We start from the raw sequence: 15,751 nt of genomic DNA, 5'->3' as shown, positions 1-15,751 counted from the left end.
CTTCTTTCTTTTTTTCTTTTTTTTTCCCTTCCTCTTTGTTCTTCCCAGTCGATGAATCACATGGAGGCCGCGGCACTTGGGGCACAGCGAGGCAACAGCACGTGGCTGCTACCGCGGCTGTGTGCGAGTGCGCGCAAAAGAGGGAAACTGAAGGAAAGAAGGGGAGGGGCAAGCCGCGTGCGGCAGCAGTAGGCCTCGGCCTAAGGTTGCTGCGGCCGTGTGCGCGCAGCACGCAGCAGGCTGCGGCAGTGCCAAGCATGGCTGCAGTGTTTTTTTTTTTTTTTTTTTTAAAAGAAGTGCAGGCTACGGCTGCAGCCATGCTCGGCAGCGCCAAGCACGGCCTGCCACAATCCACGTTTTATATAAAAAAAATAAAAAAAAGGAAGAAGGCAGCAGCACGTTCGACCCAAAACAAAAAAGGGGAAGAAGAAGAAGAAAGAGAAAAAGAAAGAAATAGAAATTAAAAAAAAAACCCTATTTTGTTTTGTTTGTTTTATTTTAGTTATAAAACAATTGCATATATGATTGTATCTTGGTTATAACTATATGCATAATTTGGGGGTTTTGCTTCTAACAAAATGCATATGATATGGTTTTAACTATATGCATGTGATATGTTTTGGTTATATGCATATGCTTTATTTTTGTTATGCATGCATTGGGGTTTGTCCATGATATGTTATTCATGTGGTTTCCTTATTGAAGCATGTCTTGTATTTGTGGTTTGTTCTTGTGGCCCTTAACAAATTTTGGGGATCTCCCTAGTAGGGTTTCTCATTTTTGGAGGGTATTTTATTTATGTCATGTGCACCCCCCATTAGTGAGAAATCATTTTGTAAGATCCATGGGAGAAAAATGGGAGATAAGGTATTGTCCCAAATCGTCCAATATTTTTCCCATGTGTATTGGAGATCGCCCAAGGCCACTTTGTTAATAAAGAAACATGTGACCCCCCCATTGCGGTATAGACCTATTTGACGCTGCCATTAGGGTATCGCTGTCAAACACCACATCCTATGCACACCATGTGTTTTGCTATTTTTTACATCTTCATGGGATGGATTTGGTACTTGTCAAGTGACGTGTTTATTTGGATAGATATGTGTTAGAGTTAGTACCTAGAATTGATAAAAAGTGCAGTACTCGCCGGTAGTTTGTAGTAGGATCTTGAATGTAAAGAGATGGCTATAATTTAATATTTTTTGAGAAGCCATGTAATGGGAGCTACTGCACTGCGTATCACAATCACGTACCGACTCGACATATCACTTCGAGTACCAAATTTGGGTCTCTTGTGTGAGTCCCTTGCGTACCCTTGTGTATGTGGTTAGGAGATTCTTATTTTTTCTCCTACATTTGTTCGAAATATACGTCCCCAGACCCACACATTGTGAGATTTGATTACCAGCTTAGCAAAGTTTTTGGTCTCACCGTGTGGGGAAGGGTACCATTAATTTTAATTAGGGTTTCTTGAATAAATTTATGGATTTACGGATGTTTACTAAATGTCCTCCCTTACACATTGTAGTGATGGCCTCGAAAAGTATTGTTGTTGACCTTAACCAAGGCAACAAGTTGGATGGCACCAACTATAACATGTGGCACCGAAAGGCCAAGTTCTTGCTTAATGAACAAGATTACCTAGACCTCCTGACCACTAAGATGGCCCCACCCGAAGTGGGTACTATCGTCCGTCACCGTCAAGAAAAAGAGGCTTACGACAATTGGTTTAAAAGAGATTGTAGTGCGTGTTTTCTTATGTTAAGCACGATGCATGATGATCTTATCGGCCAGTATGAGAAGTACGAGATTGCCAAGTCCATATGAGACCAGGTAAGGCTTGACTACGGCGGTACATCCACAAACAGACTTAGGTCCATGACCTTGAAGTTTAAGATGTACCATAAGGACCCTAAGAACACTATGGTTGAACACCTCAGGGTTGTGAAAGACATGATCCAAAAATTAGATGATGTTGGGGTACACCTTACCGATGAGCAGCAAGTACAAGCCATCATCAAGACGTTGCCTGATTCCTGGGGGCAGATGAAGATAGTTCTAACACATAACGATATTGTCAAAACATTTAATGCCATTGCCGCTCATATGGAACTAGAGGCGGAGCGCCTAGAGGTGACCCAATCACATGCCCTTGTTGCCCAAGTGGGGCAGCGCAAGAATGGGTCTAAGCGCAAGAGACAGAGAAACACTGGAAATCAGGATCAAGCTCAGAAAGCTGGGCCAACTGGGCGTAAGACCACCAAGCGCCGACGTGGCAATCGAGGTGGAAAGAAAGATATCACCAAGGTCAAGTGCTATAACTGTCAGAAGATGGGGCACTTCACTCGTGACTGCACTGAAGCGAAGCCGGTATCATTTCTGCCTCTCTCTCCTTGTACTTTTGTATGTACACACATTTTGGTTGCCCAAACCCAATCTGATTGGATTGTGGATACAGGAGCAATAAGACATATATCGCGAGATCGAGGAAGGTTCGTAGATTATAGAAAGATTTCGGATGGCACCTAAAGTATCTACATGGGGAATGGCACAAGTAAAGTCGTTCAAGGAGTTGGTACCTACTAGCTCACCTTGAGCACTGGGTGCATCTTGCTACTTCATGATGTGCTATACACACAAAAAAATCTATTATAATCTACTTTCAGTTATTGCATTATTGACTTTAGGATATTCATTTATTTTTATGGTGACTCTCTTGAGATACGATTGGATGGTAGTAGTTTTGGACATTGTAGGCTTGAGAATGGTTTTATTAAATTAGAGTTGATAATTCCTACTGTTTCCTCTTCATCTTCTGTAGTTGATTCTAATACTAGTCCTGATTCAATTACTTAGCATGCTAGACTAGGACACATAGGTCGAGATAGGATGGGACGGCTAACTCGAGAAGGCCTTCTTGGCTCACTCGTTAAAGTCAATTTACCTACATGTGAGGCCTATTTAATGGGTAAGGCCCATTGAAAGCCTTTTGGAAAGGCTAAACGGGAAACTCAGACCCTAGAGCTTATCCATTCGGACATCTACGGACCAATGAACGTGAAGGCACGTCATGGTGCTTCCTATTTTCTCACCTATATTGATGATTATTTACGATATGGTTATGTGTATCTAATTGCTCATTGCTACGAGGCATTAGATTGCTTCAAACGCTTTGTAGCAGAAGTTGAGAATCAGCAAGGCAAGAGGTTAAAAACTCTGCGCACAAACCAAGGATGCGAGTATCTGATCGATCAATTTAAAGAGATGTGTGAGAAAAAAGGAATCACTAGGCAGCTAACTATTCCCCACACTCCGCAGCAAATTGGTGTAGCAGAGCGGAGGAATAGGATACTTTTAGATATGGTTAGATCAATGATGGTGCAGGCCAACCTCCCAATATCTTTCTGGGGGGATGCTATGTTGACCGCTACCTACGTCCTTAATCGCGTGCCATCACAGTCAGTTCCCTCCACTCGCTATGAATTGTGGAAAGGCATAAAACCCACTTTGGGGCATATGCGACCATGGGGATGTGTAGGATATGTTCATAATACCTCCCATAAGTTTGGAAAACTTGGCTCTAGAGCTAAAAAGAGTATCTTTATAAGATATTCCCATACCTCGAAAGGCTATATAGTGTACAGTGAACATCAAGATAGAGGAATGACAGTGAGTAAGTCCCACAATGTGAATTTTTTACAGACCAATTTCCCTAACATTAGTGACGCTAGCAGAGACCTTGATCTTTTTGAAATAGAGACTGATGAAAGCATCTCACCTACTCTTGGTGAGGGTGAGGAAATAAACACTCATCATGAGATTGCCAGAGTGGGTGAGAGTGATCATCAGCCCAGTGGGAGTGCACTACCTAATGAAAGCGCACAACCCGTGGGTTAAGAACCCTCTGCGCATAAAAGCGCACGTGGACACATTCCCCGACGTTGTTTTGAGATTGAGGAAAATGTTACCCTAGTCTGTGCCCTGAGGGATGAGGATGAGCCAGCCTCAGTGAGTGAGGTGCTCTCTTCTTCAGCTAAGGAAATGTGGCAAGCTGCTATAGAAGATGAGTTAAGTTCTATGAGCAAGAACCAAGTCTAAGAGTTAGTTGATCTTCCACCTGGGCACAAGGCCATCGAGAACAAGTGGCTCCTGAAGGTCAAGCGAAAGGCAGATGGATCAATTGACAGGTATAAGACACGTCTTGTGGTGAAGGGATATACCCAAAAGGAGAGTATAGACTATGATGAGGAGTTCTCCCCTGTGGTGAGAATGGCCTCAATTCGCCTAATTCTAGCCATTGTCGCAAAGTTGGATTTGGAACTCTACCAAATGGACGTTAAAACTGCCTTTTGCAATGGAGAGCTAGACGAGGAGATCTTTATGGCTCAGTCTGTGGGCTTTGAGAAGAAGGGACATGAGCGCAAAGTGTTCCGTCTCAAACGTTCCATATAAGGCCTCAAGCAATCGTCCAGGCTATGTTACATTAGATTTCACCATGCCATTACCACTGCGGATTTTGACATGATTGAAGAGGACCACTATGTGTATGTTAAACGGTCCAAGGTAGGGTTTCTTATCCTATTATTGTATATTGACAACATCTTGTTGGCTGGGAATCACATTGAAATGATTGTCGCCACTAAAGAGTGGTTATCCTCCACTTTTGAGATGAAAGACATGGGTGAGGTCAACTTTGTGTTAGACGTGAAGATTGTGAGGAATCGCACTAGGAGATTTCTTAGTTTGTCTCAAGAGACTTACATAAAGAAAGTCCTGGAACGATTCCATATGAGCAACTCAAAACCCATTGACACTCCAATGGATAAGGCATGCACTTTGAGCCTAGACCAATGCCCTAAGAGTGATGAAGAGAGAAACCAAATGTCCAAAATACCTTATGTACTGGCATTAGACAGTCTGATGTATGCGATGATGTGTACGCGTCCAGATATTTGCTTTGCCGTTGGCATGGTGAGCCATTACCTGAGTAACCCAGGGCCAGCTCATTGGCAGGCAATAAAGAAGATACTTCGATACCTACGTGGCATTGCAGACCTCTCGCTCACCTTCAGTGGTTCAAACTTGAGACTGAGAGGCTATAGTGATGCTGATTGGGCTAGTGATAGAGATGAGCGCAAGTCACCTTTAGGGTATGTGTTTGTCCTGGGAGGCGGGGCTGTCACTTGGAGTAGCAAGAAACAGACCTGCATCGCCCTATTCATGATGGAGTCAGAGTACGTCGCATGTTCGACAGCAGTATAGGAGGCAGTTTGGCTCAGGAGGTTCTTGCAGCGACTTAGCGTTTCTGCTCACTCAGACGACACTGTCTTATACACTGTGATAGCACAGTAGCGCTTGCATTTGCAAAGGACCTCAAGTTCCATGGTAGAGCCAAGCACATTTACATACTGTATCACTACATTCGAGACATATATGGTAGCGCGAGGTGAAGTGGTTCCGCAATATATCTCCACTGGCAATATGTTGGCTAATCCATTGACTAAGCCCATTGCCAGAGATGTTTTCCTACTTCACGTTAGGAACTTGGGACTCAGGCGGATCTAATATGTATTTGCTTTGGGAACATTTTGTTTGTGATGGACATTTATCTGTATTTCTCTTACTTTATTGATGAGCATTTATTTGTTTGAGTAATCTTATGCGTATACATTCATTGTTTGTAAAGTTGTCACCAGGCTTAAAGTCGACCCACTCACATGAGTGATTCACCTTGACGCTAGGGTGTAGCAAGTGAGATGAGCCCATGAGCATGTGTGCTCTATGGCGCCTTAGTTAGAGCTAAGATGAGACATTTATTTGGTCCAACTTGGAAGATACCACACTTCTGAATAGCCTGTTAGAAGCCAGATGTGAGGTTCTAGGTAGAAACCATGAGGGTGACTGGGCTAGAGACTCAGGTTAGGCGCTTAGAGTAGTGACTAGACTAAGATCTATATGGCGTTTATTTATTGTGAGTGACATTCCCACCCTAGTGGGAGTTACGTCATAGCATGCATATCATACTGCATGTGCTCATGGCGATCGATTGTGAGAGTGACCGAATGGATCCCTGCTTCGTCACTATGTGAGCCACTTGGATTATATTAATCCCACAATACCCTTATTACCTAAGACAATGTCATGAAAAAGACACCCAATGACGCTACTTTGACGTTCTCCTTAGGACCATGGATGATGCGGTCTACTGGGAAGCGATTGGGAAAGCTGTTGGGGATATTTGGATTGACATGAGGGGCTCAGGGAAAATCATTGGATGATACACCTTTGTTATATGACTCATTGCCTGGGCGATGTGTCGTATTTGTGATCGACGCAATTATGAGTACAATACATACCAAGGATTAACACTGCTCATCATGAGGGGTTGAGAGTGTTAGATCGAGTGTAAGTGGGTCGTTTGGGGTATTTTGAGACTTTTGAGAGTGATGTAGTATGTTGGCTAGATGGAAGTTTGATATAGTACTCCTACCTTGTATCATCTCGACAGGTCGCACGCCCCATTACCTGTATGGAGGATAACGCCGGAATGAGAGAAACTTTAATGCATAATATATGCGCCCTGTGTGGGCGAGTGGGAGATGTAAATCGGTTATGGGCCTAAAGCCCAGCTGGTCTGCCCACATGGGGCAGGTTGGCTGAGCCAAAAATGAGAGAAAGAGAGGGATGGTCACTTAAGTGACCAATCCTTCCTCTGATTGGCTTATCTCAGGGTTTAGCCTATATATAGATATAAGGCATAAACCCTAGGTGTGCATCAATTGATAAGATCTCTCCCTCTTTCAAGTTCTGTGTTTTCCTAGAGTTTCCATCGTTGCCTAGAGTTTTACGATGTGGAGTTCTTCTTTGTGGAGAAGCTTGTAGAGATTGCGTGGTGCTCGTAACTGCAAGCCGCATTCGATCGTCCCATCCGCTGCAATTCCAATCGGTTCAGGTAATCCCTAAACCTATGTGTATATGGAATAGGATGCATGTTTCCCTAACACCAACGATAGGCATGAATAGAGTAATGGATCACCAAATGCGTTCACTCTGTATTAGGAGTAAACAATAGGAGATTCCATCAATGTTCCAATTCATTCTAAATTAAGTTGGGTTAGGTAATGGAAGGATCTGAAGTGAAGGCATTCGGGATAAGAACCTTGTGTGAAGGATAATATAAGCTTAACCTTATAATTCAAGGTAATGAGAGTTTGATACCGACTTTATCTAGAAGATCAAATAAACCTTTTGTTCCTTATGGTTTAACCTTGTGTCTGAGGCCCGAATCTCCTTAGATATTTAGAAGTGTCGAATTTTCACCCAATTAAGCCCAGGGTTGCCTTAAACCACATCCCTTGTGGTGATGCAATTTTGTAAGGAAGAGAGTTTGTGAGTTCCTGACCTATGGTGTACTGTGCTGGCACTGCCCCACTTTTGACTGGACCCCTAACATAGTTCGGGTAGTGGTTGAGTAGGAAGTATTGTTATTTATGGTATCCTTACTTATTGAAGCCCTCAGGCGTGTCAAATTTTGAGGACGATTTTTATAAGGTTGGGGGAATGTTACACCCATACCCAAAATGTACCCTAATATCCCAGGTCAAATTGAACTTTTACTGGCGGGTGATGCCACGATGCCAATGGTCAACACCTGTGACCTTGGACTGTAACAATCAAGAGGGAAAGCTCGAACACAATGATTTGTATTCACACCTTGATGGGCGATTAGACCACACCATGGATAAGCCTTGAACGCTAAATTTTGGTATTGCATAGCCCCTTCAAAGTCCTGGAAGTGCGGGTCAAAGCCCCGTAACTTCCTTTGTGTTGTTAGCTCTTACAGCAACAACGGAGTCACCAACGGACTCACAAGACTGGTTCTGTTCGTGGATCCGTTCGTGTTGTTTCTTTCCCTTTTGTGGTTTTCTCATGTGGGACCTACGTCCCCATGTTCCGGACACAATGACTAAGCTCTCGGATGAGATAGACCCCCACCCTTACCCTTACTTGATTTGTTGGGTCATGAAAGTGGGCCCACAAGACTTAACTAAAATAAATAATGGTTTCTTTTATGAGTTGAGCCAAATAAGCCCTAGATTAAAATACATTTTTAGGACCTTAGGCTAAGCCAAACATATCCTAGCTAACTGGACCTAAAGGGGGCTTGGAACCTTAGCCAAACAAGCCCTAAGGCCCAACTTAAATTAAAGGGATTCTTAGCTTTGGGGGACCTAGGTAAACAAGCCCTAAGGCCCATTTCTTTTATAAAAGGAGGGCTTAGTTCTAGATTTCCCATTTCTCCCCCTCCAAGCCAAACTGTGGAGGAGAAGAAGAAAGGAAGAGGAATGGGAGGGGAAGGAAGAAAAAGGAAGGGGAAGCAAGAGAGGTCTTGCTGTCCCACCTCCTCCCCTCTTGCTATCAGGGCAAGGATAGAAGAAAAGAAGAAAAAGGGAGAAAGGACAGAGTGGAAGGTGGATCTTCAAGGCTGGTTGAAGCTAGGGTTTGGACTCCACCTACCTAGGTATGCCTCCATCCTAATACACCTCCCCCTTCTCCATTTATTCTTAGGTTTAGGTAGGTTTTACTAAGGAAGAGTTAACCTAGGGTTTCATTTGGGACTCAAGGTGGAGCTTAATCCTTAATTGGGTTCCATTAATGAAGACCTACCCCTAATGTTAGCTCCACTCGGCTCACCTACAACCCTTGCTGCTGTTCTATGATTTTTCAAATCCTAAATCTTACATTTGGACCAAAGGAGTTGAATCCTTGTGTGACCTTGGACCCATGAGGTGGGACTAGGTTCTAGTGACCTTAGGAAGGCCTATAACTCCCCTCCTTGACCTTGAGGGCCATGTGAACTTTAGGTTCCAAGATGGAGAAGAAAATCCTTAAGGTTGTGTTTGGTTGGAGGTGTGGGCAGAGTCAGATTCGATGAAATCCGGATTCGATATTTTTTATGGTGTTTGGTTTCTCGTAACACGATTCCGTGTTGGAATTCAAGAATCTACCGGAGTCCATTTTTATATGTAAATTTAGAATCCACTAGAATTCACCCCTAGGGGCGAATTCTGAAATGAATCCAGGTTTCATGACCTAGGTATTTAAAAAGTGGATTCTAGTGGACTCTGGAAGGCAGGTCTCCTTCACCCTCTACTTCACCTGCAACCTCTGCTTCTCTCCTTGTATCTCTTGCTCTCTATCTCTCTCCTTTCTCTTTCACTCTGTCTCTCTATCTCTCTCTCCTCTTGCTATCTAATTGAAACCCTAGTTTCTCATGTGGAGATTAGGGTCTTGCAATCAGAGGAAACGTTCTCACAGATTTGGCTTCACTCTTTCCAGTCTCACCTCAGAGACCAGTACCTGAAATCAGAGGAAACGTACCTGCATTCGATCCCAGTAAATCCCGCTCCCTACTTTGGCTTCACTCTTTCCAGTCTCTTTGCTCCCAATGGAGCTCTCCGCTATCTAAAGCCCTGTCAGTCGCACTCATACTTGTCGATCTTCAGGTACAAATTTTTTTAAACTTTTTTTTATACAGGTATTAATTTGTCAGTAGGTTGGCTTTTGGCTTTCGTTGAAGCAATCTGGATTGTTTTTTTACTTACTTTAAGTTACTGATTTACTCTTGTTCTTGTTTATTCTTGATAATTTGGTAAATTTGTTAGTCTGCTCTTGCCTGACATTTGAACACAAAAGATTATCGACTAAGATGGATTGGGATGTTAACAAGGATGGGATTAGTTTCTGCCTTATATGAAATCATTTCGTTAAATCCCATAACATTTGTACCCTCCATCCTCTTTTCTCAGTTAATAGCTCCTCTTCTAATATCTCAAATTATAAATGGTGGTTTTTGTGCTCTTTTGAGTTTTGACTGAATTTGTTCCTGTTTTTTTTTTGTACCCATAAAATCCCCATCGCATTAGTGCAAATATACTAGAACAAATTTTTTACATTACACAACCTGTTTCTGATGAAGCCCTTACAAAAGTCTCTTGAAGAGTAGAAAGTTGTGGGACCTGTTGTTTTCCTCCAATTCTGATTCTTCTAACATAACCAATAGACTATTGATGCCAAACAGAACAAAACAAATACCTTAAAAAATAAAATGGAGATCAAGAGCTTGATCCTAAAATGGGAAGTGACTATTAATTTTCTTATGGTCCATTGACCGTGATGATGGGTAGATATTGCATTTGAAAGAAGCCAGAAAGGACTTTGAATTTGTGAAGACCAACCTTGCAGCTGAAGGCTTTGAGGTTGTCTATAATATAAATAGTATGTTTCATTGTCTAGTTTTATCTCTATATGTCATGCTTCTTTCCAAAATTTTCTCTCAAATGTATTCTTTAAACTATGCATGTAGTCCTGCAGTCCTATGCTTCCTTAAAACAAGAAGCATGCACTTGCATAAATTCTTCTCCTATTCCCACCCCCAAATTATTGATCTTTTGTTGTAATTAGGACGAGAGGCTGACGAAGTAGATCCAATCTTAGACGCATTGTAGAAGTTGGAGCAGTAAGCTTTTATCAGATCTCCTTAATCCCTTTAAAAGTGTCTTATCATCATCATTTTAACAGCATCTGAAGTTTGTGAAATTTTATAATTAACATGAAATAACAAATCTTTCACAGGTACATATAGTGCTCATCATCAGCTGGTGTTTATCTCAAGTCTGATCTACTACCACACTTTGAGGTGAATATGTGATCATACATTGTCCTTCCAAGTTACAAGTCACTTACCCTTGTTGAGGTTACTTAGGATTCACTGTAAGATGAATGATCAAATGAAGGCTTAAACTTCACCTGTGGCTCCCAGAGCTGTGTTATTGTTTAGAGACAACGGAATCATCACACAAAAGAATAGGGATTCTTGGGCCAATTCAAATGGATCAAACCCAATAATCTCTTAGTTAATGGAGCAATGCTGCATATGATTCTGTACTCTGTCCCCATCTTGAGCTGGGAAAGAAAAAAAGAATTTAATTTTTTATGGAGTGTTTTGAACTTATGGTTCAGTACTGTTGGTGCCAATTGCTAACGGTGCTAAACTGGACCCCATTTTTCTATCCTATGCTTTTTAATCACCTATTTACGGAGAGAACACATTTGCACATAGAAAATCAAATTGGTAGGTGTGTGTGCGTGCGTGTGTGTGTGGCCTCAGCCACTGTTTTACAAGGAAAAGGGTGGTGTTAACTGTTAAGGAACGGGTGCTGGAACTTATGTGTACCTTGGAAGAAAGGATTGAAATACTAGTTGTTTGTGTTTTCCCCATGTTTTGAGGAGATATTCCCTATTGAGACTTCTCATTTAAGAAGAAAATCCTATTTTAACCATCTTAAAAATAGCAAACTCTACTTGATGGGTTTCTAATCAAGGTTTGTGGCAAGGTCTCATGGTTACTTGTAAATTCTAAACTCTACTTGATGGGTCTTTAGCTCAAATTGGTAGAGCACTTGGAACATGAGTATGTTCCAAGGGGATGGTGGTTCAAATCCACCAAGGCCCTTTTTATTCAGTTGTTCATAGCATAGTCAATTATGACACAAATCCACACAAGAACCCAAATTTAATGGGATCTTTGAAATTTGACATATTTTTATAATTATTTTGGTTATTTTAATGAGATATTTTAATTTTATGCTAAGGTTGGTAAAAGAGAAAAGGATTTTACAAGTATTTTTTGGTATAATAGTTTTTTCAGACAAAATTCAAGTAGAATCCAATTGACAGACTCAGGGTAACCAAACAGTTTTTCATATGGATTCAGGATGAATCCAACTGACAGACTCAGGGTAACCAAACAGTTTTACAGAAGGATTCCATCTGACAGACTCCAAGTAACCAAACAGTTTTATTTCTCAACTACGAATCCACATGAACCAGATTCGACTGAAGCTAATCCAAAATCTGAATCCGACTCGACTCAAACCTCCAACCAAACACAACCTAAAAATCTTGGAAAGAACCTCGATGGATGCATGAACGGATCCAGCATCGTGGTTCCGTCCATGAATCCGTCCAATGCATTTTGGTGACTGGTTCGAGCGGAGCCAGGAACGGATTCACCTATTGGTTCCGTCCGTGGTTCCGTTCCCTCTCGGGAATGTCTCAAGGATCGAATGGATGCACGAACTAATTCATGAGGAGGTTCTGTCCGTGAATCCGCCCCTCTCATTTTTACCTTTTGGCCTGAACGGAGCCTGGGACGAACTCACCCTATTGCTTCCGAACGTGAGTCCGTCCGTGCTGTCTTGTTTAAAACCCAACTTTAACCTAGGGGACACAGCATGGGACCCCTCCACACACCTTCTAACACTTGCTCTTGCATCTTTAGGCCACCCAACACGTAGGGGAGAGCGTGTATCAAGGAGATCCATGTCAACTACAGCGGACGATACCTGAATTAGGTGAGTGGATTTTGGTGATTATTTGGGTTTCTTATTCATTAGATATTCATTATCATGCTATTATATGATTAATAAGCATCTTGCATATATTTGCATTATTTATCTTGATTGTGAATTGATTCGAATGTGGATATGTTAATTGCCTCATTACTGTAGCGGGTTACGGTGCCGGGTGTACCCAAACCGAAACCCCAAAAATGTTTATGAAATTCATTAACTGTCATCTTGCTCTGTATGTGTCGTGCCGTGCTGGTACTCAGGTACTAGATGAAATAGGACGTTGATGCACCAGGAATACCTCTCGGGACGATAGGACTTGCATGTAGTATATCTATGGTTAGGATTTTTGTTCCCTTATGCTACGACCCTTACCAATAGGGGTTTATGTGTTGGGTAGTCAGAGCAGATGTTGCCTGTGGGGGAGAGAGGCCAGGTCAGGGGTAGTAATGGCTATCGGGGTCTGCCACTGGGTGGTCTTGGTGGTTTCTTCCGGTGTAGACTCCCTTGTGATAACTGAGGTTACATTGTGGCGATAAGTTAAGTGATCCACAGTGTCTCCCGAGTTATCATAGTAGCATATACCTGACTTAGAATTGTGTGCTAGGTGAAAAATGAGAATTTAACATATCCATGCATCATGGACTGTTTGAAATTGTGTGTTGTGTGTATGTGCATTCTCCTTTGCTCTCTCACTAGCTTGTGAAGCTCACCCCGTTGCGCAACCTCTTTTAGCTGTTATGTAGGTAACCTCTTGACGTGCTCATTGATGTTAATTGAGTGGAGCTAGTGGCTGGACTTGGATGTTGATATACATTTAAGGGTGGTGCCCTTAGGGCATAATCTTACTCTTTATTTTATGTTTATCATTAGTCATGTACAAACTCAGTTCATACTTTTGGAGTAATCACTTGATGGTTATAGGAAAGTTGTAATTACTGTATACACTTGCATTAGCCAATGCACACCTTGTATTATTTGATTTTAAATTGAATTACGCTTCCGCTGACTCCTATTCATTTTGGAATGGATTATTTCATTGGTTTATGCACTCTAACACTATCATGCTTTTGATATTGGGTACAGACTGTGGATTGGGACACTGTATCTGTGATCCTGGTAGTTTTGGGGATGACACTTGTCGTCCCAGTCACCCTTTTTCTTATAATATGTCCTTTATTGGGATGGGGGCATGACAGATCAGACACGGTCCCAAAAGCCACACAATCATTCATTCCCATATGGAAACTACTAAAGAAGAGATTGGAAGAAAGGAAAGAAAAGATCTTGCTCCTAAAGAGATCTCTCCCAAAAATATTCTCATAAAGAATAGAAACTATCATAACAGGACTCTCTCAAGAACTGCCTAGCTCTTGGCTAACATTATAAATACCCAGGTATAACCCCTTCTCAGGATCATCTTCACTATTCTCAATTGTTGCTCAAAGAGATCTGACTTAGGCATCGGAGAGTCCCACACTGGTAAAAATCGGCTCTCTGATGTCCATCTTGTTCTCTTGGGCAGGTCCGAGCCCAAGAAGACTCTTGGTGGAGATTTCTTGACGCAATAGATGCTTAAGTCAAAAATGGCCTATATCACAAGGTCCACATGAAGATATTGTCAATAAAAAAAAAAACAAGGGCAAGAGATCTCTACTTGGTCGCATGATCTCTACACAAGCGTCTGGGCCAATGGGGAGCACGCCTGGGTATCTGCCCAGGGGCAGAAGCGTCATCTCTCAGTGCCCTATGAGAGGGCGTAGGAAACACCACCAAGTAGAGATCTTTTTCCCAAGCAATATATATAACAATTTCATGGCTTGAAATATCATATGGTCCGCTCTTGCCTCAATCACAATTGAGCTATTCAACCCAATCGATCCCAAGTGAAAGTCAGTCTTGTAAACATGAATTTAGCCCCTCTTTAGTATATTCCTATATATAAGCAACTTCATTCATTATCCTAAGAGAACTAGTAAAACCATAGTGATCTTTTTCTTTTTTTTTTCGTAACAAATATATGAGACTACAACATTATCTCATGTCAATCGTTGCATGTAATCAATTTGATAGGGAAGACAAATCTCCATAAAACCAGCTTATGGAAATTTAATAATCTAAAGGCAAAAAGAACTCTGTCCGGGAGTGTGGCCAACGCCAGCACTCCCTTAAGTTTATCTCTCTCCTCCCCATATGAAAAGACACCTATGACCCCTTGTTTTGAGGAGGAGAGAGATAGACACAAGGGAGTGCAGGCGTAGGCTACACTCCCATACAGAAAACAACTTCCATAATCTAAAATAGAGATTCTAGATCAAAATAGTCAATCACAAACCAAGCAAGCAGCACATATTTATTATTCATAGAATCAGAAATCGTACATCAGAATCCCCCAAAACGTTTTAACCCACAAGGAAAATCTGTCATGAGATCAAATAACCGTCCCAAACATTTATAGTTGGAAAACTAGGTTTTCTGACTCGACTCATCTTGTAGAAAAACCTGGTGACTCAGCCTTGTCAAGCCTGATCAAGGTAAGTCACGTTTTTAAATTTTTTTAATACAATAAATATGTAGGAATTAATAAAAAATAAAAAAAAATATGGGAAGTGTTATACCATAATCTACATTTAATCCTAACTGTACACGTGGATTCATCAAGAAATAAAGACTTAGAGAGCACGCTTATAAATTCCCATGTGCCTAACAGTTATCCCCCTATGGCAGTTAGGGACCACATCAGGAGGAACTCCCATGTGGACCAGGAATCACGGAGAAAAAGAAGGGACCACATCAAGAACGGAGGTACCAGAAAACCGTGTTGCGAAGGAAGGTTATAGCTCACAGAGAATGGATTGCTTGTCAATCCCTACAATGTATATAAATAGGGGGAGAGTCCCTCGTTAAAGGACAGACTACTTTCATTCAATAAAAGATTTAATTGAGTTTTGGGGTGAGGGGCCTCTCCATCTTCTTTTGCTTATTTTTCAAATTCCTTCAGTTTTCCTGATTGGATCAAGAACTCTGTTTGTAATAAGGATTCTCGCCAGCAGAAATTCTGATACAACATTTGGCGCCGTCTGTGGGAACTGGAAACAGAAACCTGCGAAGATCCCACCATGACCAACACAAGAAGTCAGGCAAGGATCACTCGGCCCACCATTGCTGCTGCACCTGGTTTACCTCCTGCCGCTATTCCTCCTCCACCTCCTACCGCTGGTTTGGGAGGAGCCCCACTGGCAAATTCCCAACAAGAAGGTCAAGATCACGTCCCCGAAGATCTAGAGCCATCACATCTGGCGGACTCTCACCCAAGACTCTCAAGAGACCCGCCGCGT

The 15,751-nt window shown here is 42.0% G+C and overlaps 1 long non-coding RNA gene across 1 annotated transcript; it reads left to right on the top strand.

The window, feature by feature from the left end:
- The first annotated feature begins 10,197 nt into the window (after positions 1-10,197).
- On the top strand, positions 10,198-10,855 carry LOC122656520. Its single transcript, XR_006332115.1, has 2 exons — positions 10,198-10,278; positions 10,465-10,855. It is a non-coding gene; the product is annotated as an uncharacterized LOC122656520 (long non-coding RNA).
- The last annotated feature ends 4,896 nt before the right edge of the window (positions 10,856-15,751 follow it).

Source organism: Telopea speciosissima, chromosome 3 (assembly GCF_018873765.1).
Source record: "Telopea speciosissima isolate NSW1024214 ecotype Mountain lineage chromosome 3, Tspe_v1, whole genome shotgun sequence".
Classification (NCBI taxonomy): Eukaryota; Viridiplantae; Streptophyta; class Magnoliopsida; order Proteales; family Proteaceae; genus Telopea; species Telopea speciosissima.
Note: the sequence above shows the minus strand (reverse complement) of the source record. Positions and strands in the feature narration are given on the sequence as shown.